Here is a 22,472-nt window from a genome sequence, read left to right as displayed (position 1 = left end):
CAACTAAATCAATACCATCTTGTAAGCCCAAGGGTACATTCCTCTCTTGTTTTGATGATCAACAAACCCAAATTGATGGTAGTTTGCTAATGGTTGTTCAAGTGTTGTGATTAAGACATGGTTCATTCATGTCAATACTTGAAGCAAGAAAAACAAGGACTAGTCTTGGAGAAAGTCAAGTCTTGGTGGTCTCCCTTCAAGCCGTATGGTGTATTGAAGAATTAAAGGATCCACAAGTGCAAGAACATGTTTGAAGACAATCTCAAGACAAGGAGAAGATCGTGCAAACGCCAAACAAGATTGAAGACTATATCAAGACAAGGAGAAGATCGTGCAAACTCCAAACAAGATTGAAGATCAAGAAGACCCAATGTTGTAGTTAGTAGAATGCATGGGAGGCCTCTTGGCATTTTGTGTTTGGATGTTTTAATGTTTTCAAATCATCTCTAAAACCATTTTTCTAGGTGCATAAATGTATTTGAAAACACATGTTTAAAGCCCAAAGACCATGGCCCAAAAGCCCCTGGATTTTAAAGTTAAAAATAGATTTTCACTCAGGGCCGGTCGACCGGGGCATTCCGGGCGATCGCGAGATACTTACTGGAATTCAAAGAGATCTCCAAACTTATCGGGCCGGTCGATCGGGACAATTTGGTCGACCGCGGATGCATTTCTGGAAGTTCAGAAAACATCCGGATGGGTATCAGAGGTTGATTGCCAACCCCTCGGTCAACCGCGAAAAGTTTATTAGGCAAAATAAATTTTAGAAACAGTAAGCCCATGGAAGGCGACCACGAAGGTCCGGTTGACCGCGTAACCCTTTTTCAAGCCAAAATATTTCTAAATAGTACGCTATCGGCAACCGCGACTACCTCGGTCAACCACGGCGATAAAGATTTTGAAAATAAAAAAGGGCGCTTGATAAGGGTGGATGACTGTGGTGGCTCGGTCGACCGCAGCGAACTCGTAAAAGAGACGTTGGGGTGTACAATGGGTATGTGCAACCACCCAGTTTTATTACAGTTTTGCCCTTGTTCTCTCCCAAATGAACTAGGGCTATTTAAACCCCATCAAAGACCTTCTCCACAACCTTTCGAATATTTGAATATCAAACCTAGAGCTTTCTCTTGAAAAATCAAAAGGATTCTCCTTCAAATCTCTTGAGCATTTAAACTTGCATTTACTTCTTGTCAAGAGGTTCTCCCTAAGCTTTTAGTTTTAATCATTGGGAGTCTTGTGAGCTTTGAGAGTTGTATACGCCTATAAGAGGCTTGAGTGTTCTTCATTTTCCCTTCTTCTTCCCTTCATGTGTATGTGAGATTGCAAAGAGGAGTTTCTTGCTTCAAGGCCGGAGTGCAACGAAGAAGAACATCTTTGGAGGTGGATTTGTAATACAAGGGTGTGTCTCCTTGTGGAGGTGGTGAATGTGTATACGCTTTGTGAGATGGCGTCAAGGAGTCTCACCATAGTGAAGAAAATCCCAAGGAAAGGCGAAGTACTTGGGTAGTGGAGTGGGTCAAGTTGTGACCGAACCGCTATAAATCATCGTGTGGTCTCCTTACTCTTCCTCCTCTCTCTTGTGGTGTTGGTAATCTCTTTCCCTTTTATTTTTAATATAACTTGAACAAGGGTTAGAACTAATTAGGCCAAACTCACTTTCCCTAGCTTTTCAAATAGAAAAATTTTAAAACACCAAGTCACCCCCTCTTGGTTGTTGCCCTTCAGGATTTCACTTGGTATCAGAGCTAATGGTTCTTAATAGAGATTTTATATCCTAAAATCTACAAGAGAAAGATCCATGGCAACTGATCCTCCTCCATCCTCATCCAATCTCCTTCCTCCTCCGGTAGCTCCCTCGGGGTATATTGAGGGTCATGCCTCAAATAGACCTCCGTATTTTAATGGACTAAACTACGGGTATTGGAAAATTAGAATGGCCTTTTATTTAAAATCCGTATATTTTAAAATTTGGGAGTTAGTCTAAGATGGGTACATTGAACCCACAACGGATATGAAGGAATGGAGTCCCGCCGATAAGAGAAGGGATACATTAGATGTGAAGGGAGTAACACTACTATTTTGTGCTCTTTCTCCTGAAGAATTCAATAGAGTCTCGACTTATAAGATGGCGAGGGAAAATTTGGACCTCACTTGAGACAACCCATGAAGGGACAACACAAGTGAAGAAATCTAAAGTAAATATGTTTATTAGTGATTTTGAAGCCTTTGAGATGCATGAAGGAGAATCTATCTCCAACATGTTCACAAGGTTTACTAATATTATAAATGAGTTGAATGCTTTAGGAAAAACCTATACAAATTATGAACTGGTCCAAAGGCTCCTGAGATGCTTTCCTGACTCATGGGATCTAATGATCACGACAGTAGAGCAATCAAAAGATTTGGATACCCTTGAACTAAACGACCTCATGGGTAACCTCATCACTCATGAAATGAAGATGAATAAGAGGGAAAGCAAAAGAAAAGGAAAGAAGGAAGAATCTAGGAAGAAGGATGTGGCTTTCAAAGCCAGGGTGAAAAGTGAAAAAGATGACAGTGAGAGAGAGCTAAGTATGAAAAACCTAACTTCGAAAATGACTCTCCTCTCCAAACGGATCTCGAGGTTTGGGAAGTTCAATCGGAAAAATAGGAGCTCAAGAAGAAGCACCTCCCCAAAGAGAGATAAAGATAGAAGAAGAAGAGATAATGATGATGATTCTATTCAATGTTTCGAATGTGGTAAAAAAGGACACATTCGTACTCACTGTCCATCATTCAAGAAGAAGGAAGATAGAAGAAAATGAAGGAATGATAAGAAGAATAAGAGTTTTAGTGCTAATTGGGATAGGCTGAGAGATACATCAGATAGCAAATCAAGTGGAGACGAGAAATCCAACTTTGTGTGCTACATGGCAAGTGATTCCTCCAAACTCAATGTAAGTCAAATCTTAGACTCTTTTGTTCAAAGTAGTGATAGTGATAATAGTAGTGGTATTGAAAGTGATAATGAAAATGAACAACCTACCATGAATGAATTAATTAATACCTGTCAAAAAGTCAACAAGGCACTACTTCTTGAAGTTTTCAATAACCAAATATTAAAGAAGTCACTTGATAATATAACCAAGGACTTTGAAAACGTGAAAAATGAGCTTGATGAAAAATCTTCTCTAAATGATAAACTCTTCATGGAAAACACCTTGCTTAAAGGAAAATATGAAAACTTGAAGTGTAAGTTTGATCATTTGAAAGAAGAAAATTGAAATAAACAAGAGGGGGGGTGAATTGATTTTAACACTAAATTAGGCCTTTTGCAAATTTAATTAGTGACCCTAATTTGAATTTTCTTCTCTAGATTAGATTTTTGGTTAGATCAAGTAAGATTAGAAACAAATGAAATACCAAACCAAATGACAAGAATGAAAGGGCAAGAAGAGGAAAGAACACACCGATATATAGTGGTTCGGGCAAAGCCCTACTCCACTCTTCTTAAGATCGTCCTTAAGGTTTTCCACTATGCGAGGCTTCCACGATGCCCTGCTCCGAGGCGATTACACTTCCAAGGGATATTAAATAAGGATGCCCTTACACCTTTACACCGACTCTCCTTCTTCGCCGAGTTCTAAGCGATTGCTCTCTAGGGTATTACAATAGGATGCCCTAGCCACCTTTACAAGAATAGAAGAGAAATAGCTTGGCTTCTTCTTGAAAGCTTGATGCTCTTTATAGTCCCTTGATTGCTCTTCAATAGTGGTTGCAAGTGAAAGCTCTAAATCCCAACTCAATAGATTTGCAAGTGCAAGGCAAGTTTGGGAAGAAAAATAAAATCCAAAGCTCAAATGGGTTGCAAGTTTTCTTGAATGCTTAAGGAAGTTTTTCAATTGTTCAAGAGAGATGAAAATAATCCTCTTGATGTTGTATATATAGCATTTGACAAAATATGGTGTTGATATCAAAAACCAAAATTTAATTTAAATCCCAACGGCTATATTTTGGTCTGTCGCGAGGTTCTCGGAGTTCCGAGAAATATTCTCGGAGTTCCGAGAGAACGGCCAGAAGATGGAATTTTTCTACTGGACCATTTCTCGGAGTTCCGAGCTCGGAGCTCCGAGAAAAATCTCAGAGTTCCGAGAAGCCTAAAAATCAGCAGATTTTGTGTTTTTATTGTTTGTTTGATTTTTGGCTTTTGGAACTCAAACCCTATGATAATTTTGGAATGTTTATGAGGGTCCCAACATGTTGGTCCACCACATAACCATTCACTAATCCATTTTAAGTTCTTAAGTGTGTTTGAAAAACTCTTTTAAAAACACTTTGCCTTGTCTTAGAAATCTAAAGAGAAACGATGTACAATGATACCTATGTAACCTTCAACTTCTCTTTAGTCTTGGTCTTCAATTGATCTTCCATCTTTTGTATGCTTGCTTGAGAGATGATGTGAGCTCCACTTAGCTCATTTGACTCTTGTATTGGTACGTCTTCAAACATGACCATATAGTGTGTTGGTTTCTTCAGTAATCAATCCTATCTTAAACACAACACTTTAAGGCAAGTTGATTAGTATTCAATAACACAATCAATTATGTTTAGAATCATCAAAACAAGATAGGAGAGTAGACCCTTGGGCTTACAATCTCCCCCTTTTTGATGATGACAAACAAAATTGATTATGAGGTGTGTGTGGAGTGACATAGTAGGCAAGTGAATGCTGGAACTCCCCCTCAATATATGCACATGGATAAATTATAACAATTAATAGCATATGGTGCATATAGTCAATTGAATTGATAATCAATTTCAAACTTCTCCCCCTTTTGTCATCGACAGAAAGGGTGAACTAAAATATACAACAATTTTGGAGTAAATGAAGATTGAGTTAGGTACTCCCCCTAAATCAATGCTTATGGTATAAAAAATATTTAGCCAACTAATGCACATATACCTGTTCATGATCGAGATGTTGACAAATGTCAAATTGTTAGGTATTTTTAATTAAAGTGAAGGTACCTCTCCATCTTAGAGAACTAAGAAGGCTAAGAGTACCAATTGAGTAATTTTTAAGATTAATATTTGACATATCATTCATGAAGATACTACCAAACAAAGATGATATATCAATACTATATAGATGAGCTGGTGAAAGGCACAAAGTATTTATTTGGCAATTTCTTTGACTTGATCAGCACTCCAAATGTTTAAGGCACTTCGGATATAACAAATTCTAACATCACTAAGGGGTTTTGTAAAGATATCCGCCAATTGATCCTCAGTGTTGATATATTTTAAGCAAATATCCCCTTTTTGTGAGTGATCTCTAATGAAGTGGTGCCTAATCTTAATATGTTTTGTTCTAGAGTGTTGTATGGGGTTCTTTGTCAAACTTATAGCACTAGTATTGTCACTTTGGATGAGAATATTTTTCATTTTAATTGCATAGTCCATCAATGTGCTTTTCATCCATAGGACTTGTGCACAGCAAGCTCCAGTTGCCACATATTCTGCTTCTGTTGTGGACAGAGCTACTGAATTTTGTTTCTTGCTAAACCATGAAACAAGTGATTTTCCCAAGAATTGACAAGTCCCACTAGTGCTTTTCCTATCCACTCTACATCCAGCAAAGTCTGCATCTGAATATCCAATGAGAGTGAAGGCAGATGATCTTTCATACCATAGTCCCATACTTTGGGTTCCTCTTAAGTACTTGAAGATCTTCTTGACTGTCGATAGGTGAGACTCTTATGGATCCAATTGAAATCGAGCACAGAGACAGACAGTAAACATAATGTCTGGTCCGCTGGCTGTCAAATAGAGTAAGCTACCTATCATACCCCTATACATCTTTTGATCTATAGATTTGCCAAATTCATCATTTTCTTACTTAGCAGTTGTACTCATGGGAATTCTTGATGTCTTACTGCTATACATGCCATACTTCTTTAGTAACTCCTTTGTATATTTTTCTTGATTTATAAATATCCCATTTTGGTATTGTTTAATTTGGAGTCCTAAGAAGTAGGTTAAGTCACCCATCATGCTCATTTCAAATTCATTTTTCATTAGAGTTGCAAATTCATCACACATTTTTTGATTAGTTGAGCCACAGATGGTGTCATCTACATAGATTTGTACAAGGAGGATATCTTGATTTTCTCTTTTGATGAATAAAGTTTTATCCACCTTTCCCATCTCAAATCCTTTTTCCACTAGGAAAGTGCAAAGCCTCTCATACCAAGCTCTAGGAGCTTGCTTTAATCCATATAAAGCTTTATCAAGCCTGAAGACATGATTTGGATGTTTGTAGTCCTCAAAACCTGGAGGTTGCTCAACATACACTTCCTCTTGGATATAGCCATTTAGGAAGGCACTTTTGACATCCATTTGATATAGTTTAAATCCTTTATGAGATGCATATGCCAATAGTATCCTAATAGTTTCCATACGGGCAACAGGAGCAAATGTCTCATCATAGTCTATTCCTTCCTCCTGATTGTATCCTTGGGCTACAAGCCTAGCTTTATTTCTAGTGATAATTCCACTTTCATCCAATTTGTTTCTATACACCCATCTCGTGCCAATGACTGGATGATCACTAGGTCTAGGTACTAGCCTCCACACCTTGTTTCTTTCGAATTGACTTAACTCTTCTTGCATAGCCATCAACCAATATTCATCATTTTCGAATTTCTTGATGGACTTAGGCTCTAATTCGGATAGGAATGCCAAGTTATTGCTCACACTACGATAGTATGATCTAGTTCTTACCGGCGATGTGGCATCACCTAAGATTTGGGATTCAGGATGATCTACCAATATTCTCCTATCCCTAGGCAATGAGTAATCATCTACATTTTCTACTTCCTCACTAGGCAATGTATTACTTGTAGATGCATGGGAAGGAACATTTGTCTTAGGTAATAGATGTTCAATAGGTTCATCCTCATCATTTGGCATTTCTTGAGGTGTTGGCTCTCTCTCATCAAATGTCACATGTATGGATTCTTCTACAATTAGAGTTCTTCTATTAAATACTCTATATGCCTTGCTATGTGAAGAATACCCTAAGAATATGCCATCATCCGACTTCTTATCAAATTTGTGTAAATTATCTTTAATGTTCAAGATGAAGCATTTACAACCAAACACTCTAAAATAGCTTATATTTGGTTTCAAGTTTTTCCAAAGCTCATAAGGTGTTTTCTTAGAAATTGGCCTTATATATACCCTATTTATGATATAGCAAGCGGTGCTAACCGCCTCTGCCCAAAAGTATATAGGGAGATCATTTTCATGCAACATAGTTCTAGCCATTTCTTGGAGGGTTCGGTTCTTTCTTTCTACAACCCCATTTTGTTGAGGTGTCTTAGGTGCCGAAAAATTGTGTTTGATGTCATGTTCATTACAGTAAGTGTCAAAATGTATATTTTCAAATTCCGTTCCATGGTCACTTCTAATGTAAGATATGGCAATACCTTTGTCATTTTGTATTTGATTACACAATTTAAGAAAATTTTCATAGGTTTCATCTTTATGTGCTAAAAATATGACCCATGTAAATTGTGAGTAGTTATCCACGATGACAAACACGTACCTCTTTCCACCTAAGCTACTTGTCTTCATTGGTCCAAAAAGGTCCATATGAAGTAGTTGCAAGGGGTAGGTGGTTGAAATCATATTTTTAGGGGCAAATGAGCTTTTTAATTGTTTTCCTAATTGACAAGTTCTACAAATGTGATCTTTGGTGTATTTGAACTTAGGCAATCCTCTAACAATTTCTTTTGAGGAGAGGGTCGAAATGAGATCCATTCCGGCATGACCCAACCTCATATGCCACAACCAAGAATCTTCAGTAATGGCATTAAGACAAGTCACATTTTGGAGTCTAAGATCATCTAGTCCAATGGTGTAAATGTTATTGTCTCTAGAACTTATGAATTTCACTTTTCCATCTATCTTATTTTTAACAATGCATTTGTCGGGGTTGAAGACTACTTCAAAACCATTATCACATAATTGACTAATGCTAATAAGATTATGGGATAAGCCATCAACATAAAGCACATCATGTATGGGAGATGTAGAGTTACCTATGGTGCCTTCTCCTTTGACTTTTCCTTTCTTGAGTGATAGGGATGCAAATTGAGTGAGGTCTCCGGTCATATGTCTAGAGCATCCACTATCAAGGTACCATGTGTTCTTCTTGTTATGGCTTTTAAGGCATACCTGCATATGAATAGGCAAGTGAGATCCTTTAGGTACCCAAATCTTCCTAATCTTGCTATGTTCATTTATTTTCACTTTAGAGTTCAATTTGATTTTATCTTGTTTAGCATGCATGCAAGCAACTTTATAATGACCTTCTAAACCATAATAAAAGCAAGTTTTGGTACTACTAGAAGAAGCCTTTACAAGTTTGTTTTTATAGTTGGATATTGCAGTATTCCATTTGTGTCCAAGTCCACTTTTATCATGTGGCATTATTTGAATGTTAACAAGCCTATCAAATTTCAATGAACTATGTTCAAAATTTTCAAATAGTTTCTTTAGTTCATCATATTCAAAAGATAGTTTACTATTTTCATGCTTTAGCTTGTTGTTTTCAATAAAAAGTTCTTGACGATTTTCATTTAAAATTTTGATAGAAGCATTTAAATCATGAATTTCAACTTTGTATTTTTTATTTTCATCCTCTAAAAATTCATGATTTTTCTTTAACCAACCAAATTCTTTTGTCATGTTAGAGAGAGAATTTTCAAGTGATGCATTTTTATCAAATTCAATCTCAAGTTCATCATGTGCATTTTGCAAGGAATCTAGAACTTCTTTTAAAACAATGACATTATTTAAAGTATTTACCTCTTGATTGTTGTTTGTTGAGGCCATGAAGCAAACGTTTCTTGCAATCAAGCAATCTTCTCCATCGTTTTGTTCGCCTTCACTTTCAATTTTCTCATCCCATGTGGCGGTAATTCCTTTCTTGCCTTTTATTCTCTTGAAACGGTTGTTTGAAGAAGGCTCATTGTTGAGTGGACAATCCGGGCGAATGTGTCCAAGCTTCTTGCATCCATAGCATCGGGGTTGAGACGATCCATCACCGAACTCTTCTTTCTTCTTGAATGGAGGATTGGTCCTTCTATTTTTCATGCCTCCCATGTTCCTTTGCAAGAATTTGATCATTTTTGTTAGGAGGGCAACTTCATCTTCCATGTCTTCCTTTGCATCTTCATTGTCACCTACATTACAAGCAAAAGCAACTCCTTTTCCTTTTTCAATTTTAGTTTCAATTTCGGGTGCTTTTGTTTTGAAAATCATTTCATGGGTTATCAAGGACCCTATTAGTTCATCTAGGTTCAATGTATTCATGTCCTTGGCTTCGGTGATTGCGGAGGTTTTGGATTCCCATGACAAAGGTAGGGATCTAAGGATTTTGGTCACTAAATCTCTATTTGAAAATTGCTTTCCAAGTCCCCTTAATCCATTTACAAGGTTCGTGAATCTAGTGTACATGTTGGCAATAGTTTCATCGGGTGTCATTTGAAAGAGTTCATATTGCCTAAATAAGTGATTCATTTTAGATTCTTTGACTTGGTTGGTTCCCTCATGGGTGACTTCTAAGGTGTCCCAAATTTCCTTCGCCGAATTCAAATTTGACACTCTATTGAATTCTCCGGGAGACAAAGCACAAATTAGGGAATTCATGGCTTTGGCGTTGAAGTTTGAGGCTTGTTGTTCGGCTTCGGTCCAATCATTTAGATTTCTAGTGGGTAATATATTCATTATTAATTGCTCTCCACATTTGATAATCTTGGGTTAAAAAGATTTTCATTTTGGTTTTCCAAAATCCATAATTTGTTCCATCAAAGTAGGGTGGCTCAGTGTTTGAGTAACCTTCATGGTGTTGAGGGTAGTTTGCCATTTGTAGAATCTTTACTCTAGACCGGTTAGGGTTTTTAAAAAATTAGAGACGAGGCTTTGATACCAATTGAAATAAACAAGAGGGGGGGTGAATTGATTTTAACACTAAATTAGGCCTTTTGCAAATTTAATTAGTGACCCTAATTTGAATTTTCTTCTCTAGATTAGATTTTTGGTTAGATCAAGTAAGATTAGAAACAAATGAAATACCAAACCAAATGACAAGAATGAAAGGGCAAGAAGAGGAAAGAACACACCGATATATAGTGGTTCGGGCAAAGCCCTACTCCACTCTTCTTAAGATCGTCCTTAAGGTTTTCCACTATGCGAGACCTCCACGATGCCCAGCTCCGAGGCGATTACACTTCCAAGGGATATTAAATAAGGATGCCCTTACACCTTTACACTGACTCTCCTTCTTCGCCGAGTTCTAAGCGATTGCTCTCTAGGGTATTACAATAGGATGCCCTAGCCACCTTTACAAGAATAGAAGAGAAATAGCTTGGCTTCTTCTTGAAAGCTTGATGCTCTTTATAGTCCCTTGATTGCTCTTCAATAGTGGTTGCAAGTGAAAGCTCTAAATCCCAACTCAATAGATTTGCAAGTGCAAGGCAAGTTTGGGGAGAAAAACAAAATCCAAAGCTCAAATGGGTTGCAAGTTTTCTTGAATGCTTAAGGAAGTTTTTCAATTGTTCAAGAGAGAGGAAAATAATCCTCTTGATGTTGTATATATAGCATTTGACAAAATATGACCGTTTGGGGGTGTTGATATCAAAAACCAAAATTTAATTTAAATCCCAACGGCTATATTTTGGTTTGTCGCGAGGTTCTCGGAGTTCCGAGAACCATTCTCGGAGTTCCGAGAAATATTCTCGGAGTTCCGAGAGAACGGCCAGAAGATGGAATTTTTCTACTGGACCATTTCTCGGAGTTCCGGGAAAATGGCCAAAAGCTACTGGACCATTTCTCGGAGTTCCGAGCTCGGAGCTCCGAGAAAAATCTCGGAATTCTGAGAAGCCTAAAAATCAACAGATTTTGTGTTTTTATTGCTTATTTGATTTTTGGCTTTTGGAACTCAAACCCTATGATAATTTTAGAATGTTTATGAGGGTCCCAACATGTTGGTCCACCACATAACCATTCACTAATCCATTTTAAGTTCTTAAGTGTGTTTGAAAAACTCTTTTAAAAACACTTTGCCTTGTCTTGGAAATCTAAAGAGAAAGGATGTACAATGATACCTATGTAACCTTCAACTTCTCTTTAGTCTTGGTCTTCAATTGATCTTCCATCTTTTGTATGCTTGCTTGAGAGATGATGTGAGCTCCACTTAGCCCCTTTGACTCTTATGTTGGTACGTCTTCAAGCATGACCATATAGTGTGTTGGTTTCTTCAGTAATCTATCATATCTTAAACACAACACTTTAAGGCAAATTGATTAGTATTCAATAACACAATCAATTATGTTTAGAATCATCAAAACAAGATAGGAGAGTAGACCCTTGGGCTTACAAAAATAAAAAATTATATATTGATATTGAAAAGATATGTGATGAGAACAAGAAACTCAAATATGAAAATGATAAACTTGTTCTTAGACATGCACGTGGAAATGACAAACTTGATGAGATATTGGCAAGCAAGGTTTCTATTGGCAAGGAAGGTCTTGGTCACCAAGATTCCCAAAAGAAGGTTGTTCATAAAACCAAGTTTGTTAAGTCAAAAACTCCTTACAAGAAGTTTATTATCTTCTCTCCCACATGTAACTATTGTGAAAAATTAGGACATTATAATTATCAATGTAGATTGAGAAAATCATCTAACTTTGTTTGGGTAAGAAAGGATAAGTCTATTGATACTAACAATGGAGGACCCAACATAGCTTGGGTACCTAAGGGCAAGACTTAAATCCTTCTTGTTGGGGTGCTTGAGCTCAAGAGCCACAACGGATATATGGTACCTGGACAGTGGATGCTCAAGGCACATGACTAGAGACCCCACCAAATTCTCAAGCATTGTCATGGAAAATCAAGGACATGTCACCTATGAAGATAATGGCAAAGGAAAAATCATTGGGTAAGGTACTATTAAATTCAAAGATCTTAGTATAAAAAATATTTTTCTTATTGAAGGCCTACATCAAAATTTGTTAAGTATTAGCCAACTATGCGACGTTAATTGTGAAGTTTTGTTTAAAAATAACAAGTGCATAGTTAAGAAAGAAAATGAAAGTAAAATTAAATTTGCAGTGGCTAGAGACGAAAGCCTATATTCATTGGTCCTAGAAGAGTTAAATGACCAAGATGTGAAATGTCTTTCCTCTGCGGAAGATAATTCATGGATTTGGCACAGAAGGCTAGGACATGCGAATATGGATCTAATGTCGAGGCTTGCCTCAAAAGAAATTGTGAAAGGTTTACCCAAGTTGAAATATGAGAATGATATTGTATGTAGAGGTTGTCAACTTGGTAAACAACATAATGATTCATTTAAACCCAAGCATATCATATCTACTTTTAGACCATTACAATTATTGCATATGGATTTGTTTGGTCCCATGAAAACATGTAGTCTTAATGGTAGAAGATATGTGTTTGTGATTGTTGATGATTTCTCTCGATTTACGTGGGTTTGTTTTCTTGTATCAAAGATGAAACGTTTGAAAAACTTTATACTTTATGTAATAGATTACAACTTGAAAAATGTTGCAAGATTTCAAAAATTAGAGGTGATCATGGAACCGAATTTGAAAACATTCACTTTAGTTCATATTGCAAAGAATATGGAATTGATCACAATTTTTCAACACCTAAAACCCCACAACAGAATGGTGTAGTGGAGATAAAAAATAGGGTTCTTCAAAAAATAGCTGGGTTTATGCTTCATGACAAAAATGTGCCTAGAATTTTTTAGGCGGAAGCCGTTAACACGGCTTGCTATATCATTAATAGAGTCATGATTAGGCCTCAGACTCACAAAACACCTTATGAGCTTTGGAATGATAGAAAGCCTAATATTAAATATTTTAAGGTGCTATATTTTGAATATAAAAGATAACCTTCATAAATTTGATGCCAAATCCGATGAAGGTATTTTCCTTGGATATTCTACTAGAAGTAAATCATATAGAGTATTCAATAGAAGAACACTATTTGTTGAAGAAGTCATTCATGTGAAATTTGATGAACTTAGTGAAAAAATGAAAAGATCACATGATGATAAAGATTATGAGGTTACTCCCCGAAACACAAACCTAAACGAAATTAAAAATGAAGTGCCTGTTGATAATATTAGCGAAACCCTAGAGACAATTGTTTGTAACATTAAATAATCACAAGTGCACGGATCGCGTGTAGTCACGGGTCGAACTCAGGGAAGAGAAATCTAGTTGTCAATCCTATTCTTATACCGATTAGAATACTAGCTATGATATAATGTTGCCTGGCAAAATCTCAAGATTTTCGTGGACTTGACCTCGGAGCCAACACTATATATAAGCGTATATTCTATTCAATCTAAGAATCAAATTCAACTAAGATTTTTTTAATTTAAAATCCTAATTTAGGCAAAGTGTACCAAATTTTAATGATCTCTATTGACTACTTATCTAATTTAATTAGAAAATCAAATTCTAAGGGCTTAAGTAAATTAGAAAATTGCAAAAGTAATTTGGAATAGTGTAAAAACTTTCATTCAATATAAAAGATTACTTATGCTTAGAATCCACCACGGGTTTGGATTAAATTGATTAATTAAAACAACTCTTGAATTGGATTGAAAATTCGATTAACGAGTCAATAAGGAATAAGATCAAAGGGATGTCATTCCTTATAAGTAATTAATCAAATCCACTCTCCAATTTACATTGATTATATAGAACTTTATATTTGTTAATCAACAATCATTCATACGAAAGGGGAAAGCCAATGGCATTAATGATTGGGATTTTCCAAACACAAAATCCTACACAATTTTTCAATTGAGTAGATTGATTTAAGTATAAATATTTCTCCTTCCCCATGGCTTCAACTAAACCCTAAGTAATTAGGATTTAGTTATTCATGAAAAAGTGAAGAAAAACAAAAATAAAAGAGATAGATGGGAGAAAAAATGCCATATAGAACTTGAAAGGAAATGAAATAAAAGCAAATTACTTCTTCACTAACTTGAATTGAAACAAAATTACATCAAATTGAACTTAATGTAAATAACAAAAATTAAGTAGAATTTAGTCTTTTTCTCCTCCAACTTTGGCCAAATCCTCCTCTTCAAGCTTTAGTGTCACCTTGGATTGAACGGTGGATGCTTGATCATTGGTTGGGAGTAGAAAAGAAAAAGAGCATAAAAAAGAGCAAGAGAGAACAAGAAAACCTAAGAGAAAGAGAGAGCTTGAGAATGGTGGAGAAGTAGAGAGAGAAAGAATGTCTTCTTTTTTCCCATATGTAGCTTTCTTCCCCTTCTATTTTCATCTCCAAGAAAAGACACAATCTTGGCATCTTTTTTGTATTTTTGGCTACCCCACCTGTCTTTGGCAATTTCTGAAACCTTTAGTATTTGTTGGTAAGAGCAAACTTCCTCTTTTCTTTCTTCACAATTTCAGCAACTTGGCACTTTTTTTTGGTAAGTTGTCTCTTCCTTTTTGAATTTTCAGCGTGGGAGAGTGGATGGAATTTTGCTATAAGAAAAAAGAAATATATTAATATATTATCAAAAGTTATAAGAGTAATAAAATAGCAAAGGGGGCCCACTTTCTATGGTATATGATTTCAATTTATAAACTTACTATCTTTCTACAAACCCAAAACGTGGGTGCAAGCCAAATTAGCAAGTGGGTCCAATGTGTGCATGGAATAACAATTAGAAAAAGCTATTTTCTAACAAAAAAATGAGAGGGCTGTTGTTATGAAAAAATTGCATGCTTTAGAAACAACTAGAAAATACTATTTTCTAAAAGGAAAGAACCGTGGGCTGTATGTAATGTGAAATGGAAAGTGGGTGCAAGTGGGCCCCCACTAGCTTGCATGTAATAACAACACACAGTTTAGAAACTATCAAAATGTTGGCTGCTGTGCTTTGTTTTGGAAACGTGGAACCCACCATTTCTATTGTTAAAAAATTCAAACCTCTTTGTTCAACAATCCTTACTGTTTTCTCTCATCTCACGTGCATGTATATGCATGCTTTTGTAACTCAAGCATGAGAACTGAAGTGGGTCCCACGTTTATAATATCGTAATTGCCATTCTTAATCCAAAAAGTAGAGCCACACGTGGGCCCCCATTGCTTGCTTGCTTCCAGTACATACTAAAAAATACGGACTGCTCTTGTACAATTCCAAATTGTTTTCTTGCCCTTTATGTGGAACTTTGCCTAAATGGAAAAACTACCTCTTGCATGTATAAATGTTAACAACCCATTTTAAATCTTTCAAGAAATGATCTCAACCATCCAATTTTGTGGACTGCATCATAAATGGATCGCACCCTACAAATTGACTCCATAAGAAGATCCGAACGGTCCAAATGGTGGGCGACTATGTAAAGTAGTTGCACCCCTCAACCCACTGCAACAACATAATCTAAACCGTCGAATTGATGGACCTCCGTGTAAATTGATGGCACCCATAAACAATTCTCTAGGGTGATCTAGATCAATTGATGGGTCGCATCACAATTCACTTGCCGCCCCCTTTCTCAACTTTCAGCCATAATAGGTTCCACTTTGAAGCTCACACATAAACTCTACGTTGTATAGAATCCAATGATTTGTTAATTTTTCTTTGGAATTTTATCTCTTTAGCTCCATTTTCCATGAACTCCATAAATAGCCCTGCACATCACAAACAAGGAAAATACTTTAAGTAGCATCGCACTAAACATTAAAAATATGCATGATTTCTTACCTAAGATTCTCACATAAATGTATTCATCAACAGTAGAGCTAGAAAGTCATCCTAAAGAGGTTGATGATCAAGGGAAAGGAAAACGGATTCTATCCGGTCACCCAAATACCCAAATCATCGGTGATACCTCTCAAAGAGTCAAAACAAGGTCTCAGTATAGAAATGTATGTGAGTTTGCTGCATTCTTGTCACATATAGAGCCTAACAGTATAGATGAGGAGGAGAAAAATGATTTTTGGATTATTGCCATGCAAGAGGTGCTAAATTAATTCGAAAGAAATAAAGTTTGAAAATTAGTTCCTAGACCTAGAGACCATCCTGTGATCGGCACTAGATGGGTCTATAGAAGTAAGCTGGATGAACAAGGAGAGATTCAAAGGAACAAAGCTGATTGGTAGCACAAGGTTACAATCAAGAAGAAGGAATCGACTATGATGAAACATTTGCACCTGTAGCCCGGTTAGAGGCCATTAGGATGCTTTTTGCATTTGCTTATCATAAAGGATTCAAGCTATATCAAATGGATGTCAAGAGTGCATTCCTAAATGAATACATAATGGAGGAAGTTTATGTTGAACAACCTCCCGGATTTGAAGATTTCAAATTCCTTAACCATGTCTATAAATTGGACAAAGCCTTGTTTGGTTTAAAGTGAGCTTCTAGAGCCTGGTATGATAGGCTTAGTTCATTTTTATTAGACAAGGGTTTTGATATGGGTAAGGTGGATAAAACCCTTTTCATCAAACATCAAGAAAGTGACATAGTCATTATACAAATATATGTTGATGATACCATCTTTGGATCAACAAATGAGAGTATGTGTAAAGAGTTTGCTCAATGTATGCAAGATGAATTTAAAATGAGCATGATGGAAGAACTCAAATATTTCCTAGGTCTACAAATTCATCAATTAAGAAATGACATATTCATTAATCGAGAAAAATATACAAGAGAATTGCTTAAAAAGTTTGGGATGGATAGCTCTCCAACAAAGCCTACTCCTATGAGTACATCCACCAAACTAAGCAAAGATGATCTTGGCCCATCTATTGATCAAAAAAAAAATAGGGGTATGATAGGGAGTCTACTATATTTGACTGCTAGCCGACCGGACATTATGTTTAGTGTTTATCTATGTGCTAGATTTCAGTCAGACCCTAAGAAATTTCATTTGCAAGGTGTCAAGAGAATATTCAAATATCTCAAGGAGACTCCTAGCCTAAGTTTATGGTATGAAAATTCTAATGATTTAAACCTAGTAGGGTATTCGGATGCTGACTTTGTCAGATGTAGAGTGGATAGAAAAAGTACAAGTGGCACTTGTCAGTTCGTAGGTAGATCCCTTGTTTCTTAGTTTAGTAAGAAGCAAAATTCGGTCGTCTTATCCACTACAGAATCCGAATATATTGCTGCAGGAGCTTGTTGTGCACAAGTCCTTTGGATGAAGAACACCTTGGAAGACTATTGTCTCTACTTTAAATGTGTTCCAATCCATTGTGATAACACTAGTACTATCAATCTATCCAAGAACCCTATTCAACACTCTAGGACAAAGCATATAGAGATAAGACATCATTTTCTTAGAGATCATTCACAGAAAGGTGACATATCAATTGAGTACATTCACACTGATGCTCAACTTGCTGACATATTCACTAAACCCCTAAGTGAAGAGAGATTTTATGATCTTTGGAGTGGTTTGAATATGTGGTCACTTCAACAGGTGAAAGAATTTTGAACTGGCATGCATATACATATAGTCTATATATTTGAATGATTGTGTATTATGGAAAGCATGGTCATGATGTCAACTTAACCTTAAAAGCTACTCAATGTACTCTTAGTCGTCTTACCCGTAAGATGGAGAGTGTACACTCACATTCTAATTAAGACATCTAATAATTAGGCTTCATGCCTCATTAAGACCATGATTATGTCTATTTGTTCTCTAAATACTATATGTATCTAGGCATGTATTCTACAAAAAAGGGGGGAGAAACTGGCTTTTATAAAAAATAATAATAATAATAATAATAATAAATATATATATATATACACACACACAAAGGGTGATTTTCACGTGTTTTTTTATCATTCCCCATTCTTTTTTATGTGACGAAAGGGGGAGAAGAATGGCAAATTGCTTATGTATGCATGTGTGTTCTTACACTTTTGTGTTCCATGCATATGCTTTCCCTAGCCACCATGTTAGCTCTACCTATGCTTATCTTGTGCTCATTGTCATTTGTTCAAAATGGATTCATAAATCTTTTAATCTTCACATTTATGATAAGCATATATTGAGGGGGAGGCAAAATTTGTATAAATGTGTTATCAAGGGGGAGCCTCCAAACCCATAATCAATTTAGGCGTGTTATCATAAAAACGGGGCAAAATGTAAGCCCAAGGGTACATCCCTCTCTTGTTTTGATGATCAACAAACCCAAATTGATGATAGTTTGCTAATGGTTGTTCAAGTGTTGTGATTAAGACATGGTTCATTCATGTCAACACTTGAAGCAAGAAAAATAAGGACTAGTCTCGGAGAAAGTCAAGTCTTGACAGCCTCCCTTCAAGCTGTATGGTGTATTGAAGAATCAAGGGATCCACAAGTGCAAGAACATGTTTGAAGAATATCTCAAGACAAGGAGAAGATTGTGCAAGCGCCAAACAAGATTGAAGATCAATAAGACCCAAGGTTGTAGTTAGTAGAATGCATGGGAGTCCTCTTGGCATTTTGTGTTTGCATGTTTTAATGTTTTCAAATCATCTCTAAAACCTTTTTTCTAGGTGCATAAATGTATTTGAAAATACATGTTTAAAGCCCAAAGACCATGCCCAAAAGCCCCTGGAGTTTAAAGTTAAAAATAGATTTTTACTCAGGGTTAGTCGACCGGGGCATGCCGGGCGACCGCGAAATGCTTACTGGAATTCAAAGACATCTCGAAACTTATCGGGCCGGTCGACCGGGACAATTCGATCTACCGCAGATGCATTTCTGGAAGTTCAGAAAACATCCGGATGGGTATTAGAGGTCGACCGCCAACCCCTCGATCGACCGCAGAAAGTTTATTAGGCAAAATAAATTTTAGAAACAGTAAGCCCATGGAGGGCGACCGCGAAGGTCCGGTCGACCGCGTAACCCTTTTTCTAGCAAAAATATTTTTAAGCAATACGCTATCGCCGAGCGACCGTGACTACCTCAGTCGACCGCGACGATAAAGATTTTGAAAATAAAAAAGGGCGCTCGATAAGGGCGGGAGACCGCGGTGGCTCGGTCGACCGCAGCGGACTCGCAAAAGAGACGTTGGGGTGTACAATGGGTAGGTGCAACCACCCAGTTTTATTACAGTTTTGCCCTTGTTCTCTCCCAAATGAACTAGGGCTATTTAAACCCCATCAAAGACCTTCTCTACAACCTTTTGAATATCAAACCTAGAGCTTTCTCTTGAAAACTCAAAATGATTCTTCTTCAAATCTCTTGAGCATTTAAACTTGCATTTACTTCTTCTTAAGAGGTTCTCCCTAAGCTTTTAGTTTTAATCATTGGGAGTCTTGTGAGCTTTGAGAGTTGTATACGCCTATAAGAGGTTTGAGTGTTCTTCATTTTCCCTTCTTCTTCCCTTTATGTGTATGTGAGATTGCAAAGACGAGTTTCTTGCTTCAAGGCCGGAGTGCAACGAAGAAGAACATCTTTGGAGGTGGATTTGTAATACATGGGTGTGTCCCCTTGTGGAGGTGGTGAATGTGTATACGCTTTGTGAGACCGCGTCAAGGAGTCTCACCATAGTGATGAAAATCCCAAGGAAAGGCGAAGTACTTGGGTAGTGGAGTAGGTCAAGTTGTGACTGAACCACTATAAATCATCGTGTGGTTTCCTTACTCTTCCTCTCTCTCTCTTGTGATGTTGGTAATCTCTTTCCATTTTATTTTTAATACAACTTGAACAAGGGTTAGAACTAATTAGGCCAAACTCACTTGCCCTAGCTTTTCAAATAGAAAAATTTTAAAACACCAATTCACCCCCCTCTTGGTTGTTGCCTTTCGGGATTTCACATCTACTACATATGAGATATGGACTGGGAGGAAACCCTCATTGAATCATATGAGGATGTCGGGGTGTCCCACACATGTTAAGAAGATAAGTGCTGATAAGTTAGAGATAAGGACCGAAAGGTGTATTTTCATTGGATATCCCAAGGAAATAAAGGGTTATATATTCTATAACCCGAGCAAACAAAACTGTTTTGTAAGCAGGAATGTAGTATTTTTGGAAGAAGAGTTCACCCAAAATACTGTCAAAGGGGATAGGGATTGCCTTGGAACAGCAACCTGAGATTCCAGTGGAGATAGAGGAAGACACTGAGCAAGAACCCACTATACCTATACAAACACTCCGTCGTAGTAGTAGGGTAATCAAACAACCCGATAGACTTGTCTACTTGGGTGAGACATATGATATGATCTCAGATAAAAATGAAAATGTTCCCCTCCACGACAAAGAAGTGATGCTAAACATCGATGCGGAAAAATATATGGAAGCTATAAAATTCAAATTGGACTTCATGTATATTAACGGGGTCTGGACTTTAGTTGATCCATCAGAGGGCATTAAGCCCATTAGATGCAAATGTATCTTCAAGAGAAAGAAAGGCCCTTACGGTAAGGTTGAGACTTACAAAGCATGGTTGGTGGCGAAGGGATATAGTCAAAAGGCTGGATTTGAGTATGAGGAAACCTTCTCACCGGTAGCCATGCTAAAGTCTATTATGATTCTATTAGCTATCTCAGCACACTATGACTACGAGATTTGGCAGATGGATGTCAAAACCTCTTTCTTGAATGGAAACATTCAAGAGGATATCTATATGATCCATTCAGAAGGTTTTGAAGCTGCTAGAGAATGAAGTCAGAAAGTGTGCAAGTTGTAAAGATAAATTTATGGATTAAAGCAAGCATTCCGCAGTTGTAATCTTCGTTTTGATAAAGCAGTCAAAGAGTTTGGCTATACTCAAAATGTAGATGAGGCTTGTGTTCACAAAAAAGGTCAGTGGGAGTGTGTGACATTTCTTTTTTTGTACGTAGATGACATTTTACTCATTGGGAATGATGCTGGAATGTTATCTAATACAAAAGTATGGCTTTCTAGCACTTTTGCTATGAAGGATTTGGGTGAAGCGTCTTATATCCTAGGCCGTAAATTATTTAAAGACCGTACGAATAGGACACTTGGACTATCATAGGCAGCTTACATTGATAAAATATTGGGCAAGTATAATATGACAGATTCCAAGAAAGGGCTAAAACCCTTTAGACATGAAATCAAGCTCTCTAAGAAGATGTCTCCTAAGACATCTGAAGATAAGGAAGAAATAAACAGAGTTTCTTATGCCTTGGCAGTGGGAAGCTTGATGTATGCCATGTAACGCACAAGGCCAGATATCTATTTCTCTCTAAGAGTAAATATCAATCAAACCCAGGTCCAGAGCATTGGACGGCGGTCAAGCATATTTTTATGTACTTCAGAAGAACTAAACATTACTGTTTAGTATATAGAGGAAACAAATTAGTCGTTTCTGGATATACCTGTAGACACCCTCATTTTGCTACACTTTAACCAACAATAACCTAATATATTGATCCGTGGAATTTCATTGGTAAAGTATGCATTCTCAAATTTTCTGAAAACCGAAATGATAAAGAGATGTACCTGGTGAGATGATTAGATCCGAAAAATTAAAAAATACTCTGATTGGTGAATTTAGTGTGTTAAATCCATGTGAGAGCCCCTCTATCATGGATTTATATGTTTTAGGTCATTAATATCTCGATTTGACTTTACGGATCATCAATCGGGACAAAATAGGATAGGGTCACTTCACAGCCCGGGACCTGATTCCATTCCGAGACCTGATTTCCGTAAATCGTTAGATCAAGGGCAGATCTTAACCTGGGTGTCTTTCCTTACTAAGAATTTGTGATCATTTAGTCAAAATAGGATCGATCAAGGTTAATCTCAAATTCATATTAAACATTGTGTCACTTAATTGAGCAAAAACCCAGTGAAAAATCACGGATCAATGTGGGTGAACGAGAGCCGTCGAAATAATTTAACCAAATTATCAACAACAGTGGTTTCAGTACTTTAATTGTTGTCAAAATTCATATTTCAAAGGTTAGGATCATTCATAAAAAATTGATTAAGTTGGTTGGATCAATCGAATCGTCAATTTGATCAACGGTTGGAAAAACGATTCGCTGTTAAAAATCGACGGCTCGCATTGGTCAAAATTTCTGAAAATAATATTTCTATGGCAACATTGGGCTTAAATGAAAGAGGAAAAATCAACGATTTTAATGGCGAAAGAATTATCGAAATCGGACTTCAAAATCTCCTGAAAACTGCGTTTTTCGATTTTTACATTCAAAATATTTGAAAAATCTTTTACAAGATTCTAAGAGATTTGGAGGCATCATCTCGTCCATTCTTTCGATTCGAAATTGATCTCAACCACCCAATCTTATTCCATATCATTGCAAAGATTTCAGGATATTTGGAGACCATTCTCGCCCGTTCTTTCGATCACATGGAGATTGCAGTTAATCGCAACCATCCAAATCGTTGATATTCTCTACAGAGGCAACCAAATTGGACATT

General features: G+C 36.8%; 1 long non-coding RNA gene across 2 annotated transcripts in view; it reads right to left on the bottom strand.

Moving 5' to 3' along the window:
* Positions 1 to 14,161: 14,161 nt before the first annotated feature.
* Positions 14,162 to 22,472, bottom strand: part of LOC143856886 (uncharacterized) — a 49,228-nt gene continuing 40,917 nt past the window's right edge. Inside the window, exons 3-4 of one of the 2 annotated variants that reach the window (XR_013238414.1) lie at positions 15,011 to 15,741; positions 14,162 to 14,588 (exon numbers count right to left, since the gene is read on the bottom strand). This is a non-coding gene — a long non-coding RNA (uncharacterized LOC143856886). The remainder of the gene's footprint in view (positions 14,589 to 15,010; positions 15,742 to 22,472) is intronic. The other variant, XR_013238415.1, reaches the window with a different exon arrangement.

The sequence above is a fragment of the Tasmannia lanceolata genome, unplaced genomic scaffold (assembly GCF_043159265.1).
Source record: "Tasmannia lanceolata isolate RefF3 unplaced genomic scaffold, GAP_Taslan_0.1 ptg000024l, whole genome shotgun sequence".
NCBI classification, from domain to species: Eukaryota; Viridiplantae; Streptophyta; class Magnoliopsida; order Canellales; family Winteraceae; genus Tasmannia; species Tasmannia lanceolata.
The sequence above is the reverse complement of the archived record's forward strand: the minus strand, read 5'-3'. Positions and strand labels throughout refer to the sequence as shown.